Source organism: Pleurodeles waltl, chromosome 2_2 (genome assembly GCF_031143425.1).
Source record: "Pleurodeles waltl isolate 20211129_DDA chromosome 2_2, aPleWal1.hap1.20221129, whole genome shotgun sequence".
Lineage (NCBI taxonomy): Eukaryota > Metazoa > Chordata > Amphibia > Caudata > Salamandridae > Pleurodeles > Pleurodeles waltl.
In genome coordinates this window covers 406,675,023-406,684,754 of record NC_090439.1, presented here as the reverse complement: position 1 = coordinate 406,684,754, position 9,732 = coordinate 406,675,023, and positions in this window count along the sequence as shown.

Genomic DNA, 9,732 nt, shown 5'->3' with positions numbered 1-9,732 from the left:
TGATGATGGAGGAAATTCCCGGGTGGAGTCCAGGGTATTTGTAGTACAGGTGCATTGTCCAAGGGGGCATGGGAAGGGGAGCGATGGCAGTTGAAGGTGGACAGGGTGACAGGGTGGGACACAAGGGTGACAATCAGGAGAGTCTTATTTCCTGGTGGGGGTCTTGGCAATAGTCTCTGGCTTCTGCCTGGATCACAGGGAACGTTTGCGGGTGGTTCTCCTTCTGCAGGGGGAGGGTGGCTGGTGGTCTATTGGTCCTGTGGCGGGGCATCCTGCTCACTAGCGGCAGCAGAGGTGGAGGGTTGTCGGTAGTCTGGCCAGTGGCAGGAGCCCGTTGGTGTGACACTGCCTCCCTCATTATATTGGCCATGTCTGCCAGCACCCCTGCAATGGAGACCAGGGTGGTGTTAATAGACTTCAAGTCCACCTTGATCCTCTGGTACTGTCCCTCGTCCAGCCGCATGTTCTCCTGCAACTTGTCCAGGATCTGACCCAGCGTATCCTAGGAATGTTGGTATGCTCCCAGGATCGCAGTGAGTGCCTCCTGGAGAGTCGGTTCCCTGGGCCTGTCTTCCCCCTTGCGCACAGCAGTCCTCCCAGCTTCCCTATTGTTCTGTGCCTCTGTCCCCTGAACTGTGTGCCCACTGCCACTGACTCAAGGTCCCTGATTTGCTAGGGTTTTTTGTGTGCACTGGGGTCCCTGTAGTGGTGGACACACTGCTGATTGACGTGTCCTGGGGACAGAGGTATGGGTCCGCTGGGTGGGAGCTGTGGTAGTGTTTCCTGAGGGGGGAGGCTCTGTGGTGGTGTGTGACTGTGCCTGGGTAACCGACTGTCCAGAGGTCCCTTATGGGCCGGTTTGGACATCCAGATCCAGATGAGCAGTGTCGCTGTCATCACTGTGGGCCTCTTCTGTGGGGGGCTAGAAGTTGCTGGCACCTCTTCTCCGGTGACATTGGCTGGGATACCTGTGGGGATGTAAATGTAGTGTTATTATTTCTGTGTGTGACATATTGCGCATGGGTGGGCTGCCCTCTATGGTTGTTATTGCCCTGGCAGCTTTGATTGTGTGAGTTGTTATGTGGTGGGCTAGGTGATTCTCTTGTGCATGCTTTAGTGATAGGTGTTCATGCAGGTCTGTGAGTGGTGTCCATGCACTGGTAGGACATGCTGGGCTTGGCATTGGGATGAGTGATATGTGATGGTAGGGTGTTTGGGAGGTGGTGGTGCGATGGGAGTCAGGGTAAGGGTCGGGGTATGTGATGGCATGCAGGTAGGGCAGTGAAAGTAGTAAAGAGTTGACTTACCAGAGTCCAGTCCTCCTGCTACTCCTGCTAGGCCCTCAGGATGCAGTATTGCCAAGACTTGCTCCTCCCATGTTGTTAGTTGTGGGGGAGGAGGTGGGAGTCCACCGCCAGTCCTCTCTACAGCGAGTTAGTGTCTTGCTGCAATGGAACGCATATTCCCCCGTAGGACGTTACACCTCTTCCTGATGTCATCCCTTGTTCTTGGGTGCTGTCCCATGGCATTGACCCTGTACAAGATTCTCCGCCATAGATCCATCTTCCTAGCAATGGATGTCTGCTGCACCTGTGATCCAAATGGCTGTAGCTCTACCCAGAATATTTCCTCCACCATGACCCTTAGCTCTTCCTTAGAGAATCTGGGGTGTCATTGTGGTGCCATGGATGTAGTGTGAGTGGTGTGGGTGAGGGTGTGTAGGGTGGTGTGTTGGGGTGTGTGTTGTAAGGTGCTTGGGTGATGTATAGGTGATGGCGGTGTGTGTCTCTGGTCTTGTCTGTGGTCGTGGTGTCTATCTCGTGGCAATTGTTTGAATTAGTAAGGGGTTGTGGTTCATGTGGGCATGTGTTTTATAGTGGTGTGGGTGTGGTGTGTGTATGGGTGTCAGGTGTGTGTTATTGAAATTGACCAATGTAGTCTTGTTTTGTATGTGTGTATGTATTTTGAGTGAGGCGGTATGTACAGCTAATGGTTTACCGCCATTGAATGTCCACCGTGGTGATTCGTGGATCATAATGTTGTGGGCGTAGTTCTGTTGGCGTAACTGTGTGGGTTTTGATAACGCCAGTTTATCACTGACCTTTAGGCTGGAGGACTTGGGTCTGAATAGCGACGGATTGGTGTGTCTGTGTTATATTATGGTGAACGGATATCTGCTGCGGCGGCGGTATGTTGGCGGCAGTCAGCATAGCGGTAAGCAACATTTACCGCCTATGTCATAATGAGGGTCTTAATCATGCCAAATGGATAGGGATGAGTTATGCTCCCCACTAAAACCTTAAGTTCTAAACCACATGCCCATGTACCTGCTTGCTGCAGGGAAAGCCATACCATTGGCTCAACTTCGTAACACAAGACTCTTTAATACCCTTAAGGATCGAGACATCTTAAATTATTATTGGTGTTGTAGTCAGCTTGCTGGTAGCCTTTACTACCTGATCCAAAGGTTAACCACCAGGCCTCACAAGATGGCTTGAGACACAAGAAAATACCATTTCAGATTCTTAAAACTCTACTCTATAGCAGAAAATCTCACAAGTATTGCACTATCATCACTGCCTCTGTATGGAATTAGCACTTTATTCAACCCTCCACCCAATCCAATTCATCCCTGACGTAGATCGAGTAGAATCATGATGCATCACTGCATAACAGCTTTCAATACATAACTCACTTCTTCAAGCACAAAACAATGTTTACTTTTCTATGATACAAACTGCCTGGCATTGCTCTCACGCTCCTACCTTAGCATTCTAGAATTTACTAACCTTAAATGTAATTCAGTAGATAAAATAATGTCCTAAAAACACTGTACATGATATCCTGGTTCTTGTGTTGCTCGCTCAGGAGACAGCTTCTTACATCCAGACATGGCATTACATTAGAACTTTGCTTCTAGGACAATGAGGGTTTGTTATATAAGTGATTCGCTAATCCAGAAGTGGCAGAGGGGCATTACAGTGACAACCATCCTGGAACGAATGCCGTGTCGGACATGCAACTTCGCTGGTGCAAATGTTTTAGCCATATTAACTACATGATGATTCCTGACACTATTTCCAGGAATAGGGGAAAGGCTACTATCATAGATTAGGCCAGAGAGATTGGTACACCTGCTAAGCTCTCAGAATAGTCTTAGAGTTAGATAGGAAACTGTAGAACCTCTAGAACTCATTTACCATGGTTGAATTATTCATTGTCTTCACCATGCTCATAATGCTGGTTATTTTGCTTTGTTCCATCTGCCTAATGATCACTGCTCATTCTCTTTATGTAAGATTACAATTGTTTCAATAAAAGTATTGAAAACTTTACTCATATCTCTCTTGTGTTTTTGCCTGGAAATGCAAGAGTAATCCGACAAAAGGATGAGATATGTTTCCACAACTTCCCTGAGGAGTCATAGGGGGTCATCACAACCCTGGCGGACTGTGTTAAAGCGGTGGTAAGACCGCAAACAGGCCGGCGGAAAAATAATGGGAATTATGACCGTGGCGGAAACCGCCAACAAAGACAGCCACTTTAACACCCCGACCGCCACGGCGGTACAGACAAACAGCGCGGCGGTCACCGCCAACATACAGGCGGAAGACAAAGTACCGCCCACAGTATCACAACCTACCAATCCGCCACCTTTTTCAGGGCGGCTTCACCGTGGATAAAAACATGGCGGAAACAGCCATTTCAATGGGAAAACGCTCACCTCTACACACTCCACGAGGAAGGAGGACACCATGGAACCGGAACTCCAAATACCCCTGCGATAGTCTTCCTGCTCCTGAACGACCATCATCAACGCCGGCGCCGAAGACAACGGTGAGTGCTGCACCTACGACATAGGGGAGGGGGGAGGCAAAAGTCAGGGATGCACACATGCAACACCCCCACCCCCACCCTGACCCTCACCCACTACAACACACACACCAATGCATATCCAAACATTACAGTAACAACCCCCAAACCCCCTAAAGAATGCAAAGACAAAAGGAAATGAATTCAACCATTGTAATATATCAAAATACAGTAACCAAATATATACAGATATAATTTCACATTCAACAAAATATACATCACAATTAGTAGTGCAGGTAATGCACCATTCAATGTCCGTGGACCACTGGGCCCAAAATGCATGGGCTAGGCCCACACACAATACCTGAGCAAAACGGAGAGAACAATGCTGGGGCATCAGATAGAAATACAACAGGCATCTCAGGGGGAAGGGAAGAGGGGGCACCTCAGGATGAGTGCAGCATGCCAGATCCACAAGGGGGCTCCATGACCATTGATGTATCCTGGGGAGTGCAAAGCCACAGTCTCTCAAGTCACTATAATGGGTGGGTTGCCCACTGTTCAATCCTGGGGAGTGCAAAGCCACAGTTTCTCAAGTCTCTACAGTGGGTGGGTTGCCCACTGTTCAATCCTGGGGCATGCAAAGCCACAGTCTCTCAAGTCTCTACAGTGGGTGGGTTGCCCACTGTACCATCCTGGGGAGTGCAAAGCCACAGTCTCTCAAGTCTCTACAGTGGGTGGGTTGCCCACTGTTCAATTCTGGGGAGTGCAAAGCCACAGTATCTCAAGTCTCTACAGTGGGTGGGTTGCCCACTGTTCAATCCTGGGGAATGCAAAGCCACAGTCTCTCAAGTCTCTACAGTGGATAGGTTGCCCACTGTACCATCCTGGGGAGTACAAAGCCACAGTCTCTCAAGTCGATAACAGTCTCCACTGGTTCTGGAGGGGGACTGGTGCCCAGAGTGCTTCATTCTGTTAAGGACAGACGGAGTGGATGCTGTTCTCCACTGGTTCTGGTGCCCAGAGTGCATCACTCTCCCCGTGACGGTCCCAGTTCCGTCACTGCCCCTGCCGCACATAGGCTAGCAGTGCTTGAGTTGGTGGTGCTTGCCCTGTTCAGCGGTGCTTGCCAAGGCGGTCTGTGCCCTGTTCAGCAGTGCTTGCCCTGTTCAGCGGTGCTTGCCATGGAGGTCTTTGCCCTGTTCAGCGGTGCTTGCCCTGTTCAGCGGTGCCAGCCATGGCAGTCTTTGCCCTGTTCAGCAGTGCTTGCCCTGTTCAGCGGTGCTTGACTTTGCTGTCTATGACCTGTTCAGCGGTGTTTGCCATGGCGGTCCTTCATTGCCCAGCAGGGCTGTGGCTGCCGGGGCCCTCCTGGGCACTGATTCTGGCGGTGGCCTCCTGGCCAGTGATGATGGGGCTGCCCTTCTTGGCACTGACTCTGGCGGTGGCCACCTGGCAAGTGACGATGGGGCTGCCCTCCTGGGCACTGACTCTGGCGGTGGCCTCCTGGCCAGTGACGATGGGGCTGGCGGTGGCCTCCTGGGCAGCGGGGATGATGGCGGTCTTCTCCGCCGTGCTGCTCTTCCCAGACTTTGGCGATTTCTTCTGCCCCTTCCCCACCTTGGGAGGAGTCACAGCTGAGTAGACACTCCCCCTGGGACCCTTGTGAGCGGCTTTGCCGGCTGGAGTCTTCCCCCTTTCCCGTCGGGCAATGTCCAACTTCTGGTGCTTCACAGGGGGGGGGCTGGCTGTGCTGTGGCTCCATGTCACACTGGCTGCCATGGTGCCCGGTGCACTCCACATACCTCTAACAGGCACCACTGGTACCGGCGATATTTTGGCTGAGGTGCTAGTACGGGACCTATGAATTGGAGGGGGGGTGGTGGGAAAGAGGTCAAGGTTGCTCAGGAAAAGTTTCTTACGAACACTGGGACAGGTAGCTGGAGGGGGTCTGGGAGTGGAGGAAGAGGAGGTGGTTGTAGGAGGTGTAACTTTTGTTGATTTGGGTGCAGGTGCAGGTGCATGTGCTGGAGGCTGTCGTGAGGTGGATGGCTGTTGGGTGGGTGTGTGCCTGCGTTTGTGTACTTTGGGAGGGGGCGTCACAGACACACTGGGAGAGGACACAGGGGACGTGTAAATGGTAGTGGGGGTGGGGAGTGCAGGTGAGCGGGGTGTGGTGGTGGGTGTGCTCGTGCGGGACCTAGTGGCTGTAGTGGTAGTGCATGCAGGTGAGAGTGTAGACGACACTGGGAGGGAGGAGGGAGACGACGAGGAGGGGGACACAGTGGAGGCAGTGGATGTTGCTGTGTCTGTATGTGTGTGATGCTTGCGTGAGTGCCTGTGGGATGTGTGGTGCTTATGTTTGCCTGAGCTTTCCTTGTGTGTTGAGGTGTGTGCAGGCTGGTCTGATGGTGTGCTTGGGATAGGCTGGGGTACAGGGGATTGGGTCTGGGTGGAGGAATTTGGAGGGGGGAGGATAGAGACAGGGACAATGGCTGCCATCAGTGCTGAGGCCAGAGATTGCAGGGTTCGATGAAGGGCAGCCTGACCAGAATGAATGCCCTCCAGGAATGCATTTGTGTGTTGCAATTCCCTTTCTACACCCTGGATGGCATTCAAAATGGTAGACTGCCCAACAGTGAGTGACCTGAGGAGGTCAATGGCCTCCTCACTGAGGGCAGCAGAGGTGACAGAACAGGGGCTGAGGTGCCTGGGGCGAAGGTGATGCCCACCCTCCTGGGTGAGCGGGCATGGGGCGAAGGCTGAGGGGCTGCTGGGAGGGTGGTGCTGGTAGGGGGGGTGGTGGCTGTACCTGTAGAAGTGGGGGGCACATATTTTGCCACCACCACAAGGGAGCTCATATCGGAGGACGAGTCCGTGTCGCTGGTTGCTGATCCTGTGACTGCCGTGAAGCTCCCCTCGCCCTCCGTCCCACTGGTGTATTCAGAGTCCGTGGTGTGGCCCTCCATGGTCATGTGGGGATGCAGCTCCCTCGAGCTCCGGTGCCACTGTACTTCTGCCTGATGATGTTGATGCACACAAGAACAGGGAGAGCACAAAAAGGTGGGGGTGGACGACAGATGAAAGACAGGTTGAGTGCATGGCTTACCGCTACCGTTGGCGGACAATACAGACATAGCAGCCCCCTGCACTACGGCGCGCTGTTGGGCTCTACTGATGCAGTTCCTGGGATATGGCCTACATGGCTATGGTGGACATCAGCACACATAGATGACACAGGGGCATGTATACCTGTACTTGGCACTCTACAGAGGTGCGGTGGAGTGCCACATGGCCTGCATTATGGAGGGGCCTAGCCTACGGAACTCGCCCTGGCCTAGGGAAACCCACAGCCCTCCTCCCCCACCCAGACACCTTCACTGCGCGCAAAGTCCGCTGAATGAGAGTGTACTCACCCCCTTGTGTCTGTTGTGATGCCCTCAAGCACCCATCCAACTCAGGGTAGGCCACCGCCAGGATCCTGAACATCAGGGGTTCATGGTGCAACGGGCACCCCTCCCACGTTGGGAGGCCATCCCCAGCTGAGCCTCCGCCGTCTTCTTGCTCCAGGAGCGAATGTCCTCCCATCTTTTACGGCAGTGGGTGCTCCGTCTCTGGTGGACCACCAGGGTCCGGACGTCCTTGGCGATGGCACGCCAAATATCATTCTTCTGGTGGGCGCTGACCTACATGACATGTACAGGGGAAGAAGAGAAGTCATTACCAACTGCACCGTCAAAGTGAGTGGCCCACATCCCTACCCTTGCCATGTGGCACATGCATTCACAGTCCTTCATGCTCGCAGAACTCTGCCCCCTTCCTTCTTACAACTAGCCCTCTCTACCCAGGCATAGCCCATACAACTTGCTCCCTGTGTACTCACCTGTTGGTCTGGAGGACCGTAGAGTAGCGTGTACTGGGGAAGGACCCCGTCCACGAGCTTCTCCAACTCCTGTGCAGTGAAGGCAGGGGCCCTTTCCCCAGACGCAGGAGCCATTGTCTCTTCGAGACCGAGGTCACAGCAGCACTTGCAGTGTAAGTCCTCTCCTGTCGAAGATCAGGTATCGAGTGATTCAACAGATAGAAAATGGCAGTCACGTCCGTGGCGGTGACGTCCACGGCGGTGCGTATCATCACTGCCGGCGCACTTCGTCATTGGCTCCTGGGACCCATAGGGTCCAATGTTAACCAATGCAGCATTGCGCAGCGGTCTTCGACCGCCTACCGCGTCGGTGTTCAACGCCAGCGCAGTTACCTCACATCCCATTGTCCCAGTTTAGAGGTCAGGCAGCCACCATTTCAGGGGCCCAGATGGCTTCATTTTCAACTGCGTCACACATACCTAGGCTGCGGACTCAACACACATACAGACAACTTTTTGGATTATATTTCGTGTTCTGTGTAGACTGTGGGTACATACCTCTGGGTTGCTTGACTCTGTGGTTGCTGTTGTCCTTCCTAGGCACCGTCAGCTGGGACATGTGAGGAGATGGCAGAATCCTCCGGTGTGCCGACCGCTGGTGGACCTGTTGACAATGGAGGAGCGACATTTAATCATCACCTACAGGTTTGACCGTGCACAATCCAGGAACTGTGTACCCAGTTGCAGCCTGACCTGATGTCAGAAATCCGCCATCCCACAGGGATCCCCCCTCAAGTGCAGGTGCTATCAGTGCTCCATTTCCTTGCAAGTGGGTCTTTTCAAACAACAGTGGCCATGGAATCAGGGATGTCCCAGCCTATGTTTTCCAACGTGTTGTCCAGAGTGTTGTCTGCCCTGCTGAAACACATGAGGAGCTACATCGTTTTCCCTCAGGTGGAGGATCTGGCTACTGTTAAAGGTGACTTCTATGCCCTTGGACATATCCCCAACATCATAGGTGCCATTGATGGGACCCATGTGGCTTTGGTCCCCCCCCACAGGAGTGAACAGGTGTACAGGAACCGGAAGAGTTATCATTCGATGAATGTACAGATGGTATGTTTGGCAGACCAGTACATCTCCCAGGTAAATGCTATGTTCCCTGGCTCAGTGCATGACGCCTACATCCTGCGGAATAGCAGCATCCCTTATGTGATTGGTCAACTCAAGCTCAACTGTGTGGTTATTAGGGGACTCTGATTACCCCAACCTGTCATGGCTACTGACCCCAGTGAGGAATCCCAGGACCAGGGCAGAGGAACGCTACAATGAGGCCCATGGGCGGACTAGGAGGGTGATCGAACACACCTTCGGCCTCCTGAAGGCCAGGTTCAGGTGCCTCCATATGACAGGTGGTTCCCTATTCTACTCACCAAGGAAGGTGTGCCAGATCATCATCGCCTGCTATATGCTTCACAATCTGGCTTTGCGATGCCAGGTGCCTTTTCTGCAGATGACAGTGTTGTGGCCGCTGTGGAGCCTGTGGACAGTGATGAGGAGGAAGCAGAGGAAGAAGACATTGACAACAGGGACTCAGTCATCCAGTAATATTTCCAGTGACACACAGGTGAGAACACATTCATGCCTACTACAAGTACTTTCACACTTCTACCTCTATCCTGTCTGTCAATTCCAAGCAGTATATGGTAAATGAGTTGTACATTTCCATTACAGTTTCACAGGTGTGGTTACCAACGTGTGTCATATGCTTACATTCTTCATGGACTTGTGATGTGTGACATAGGTATGTTGACATTACATTTGAGAACGGATTTTGTCACTGTCATTGCAAATACACATTTTCAAAATAACAGACTGACTCCAGATTGTTTTGTGCTTCAAGGGTGTTTATTGAAGTGCTAAATATTGGAGTGGGGTGGTAAAATGGTGAGGGGTGATGGTGGAGGAATGTCCATGGCAGAGTCCAGTCTATTAGTCTCACAGGTGCACTGCCCATATGGGCATAGGAAGTGGAGCTGGGGCAGTTCCAATATGGA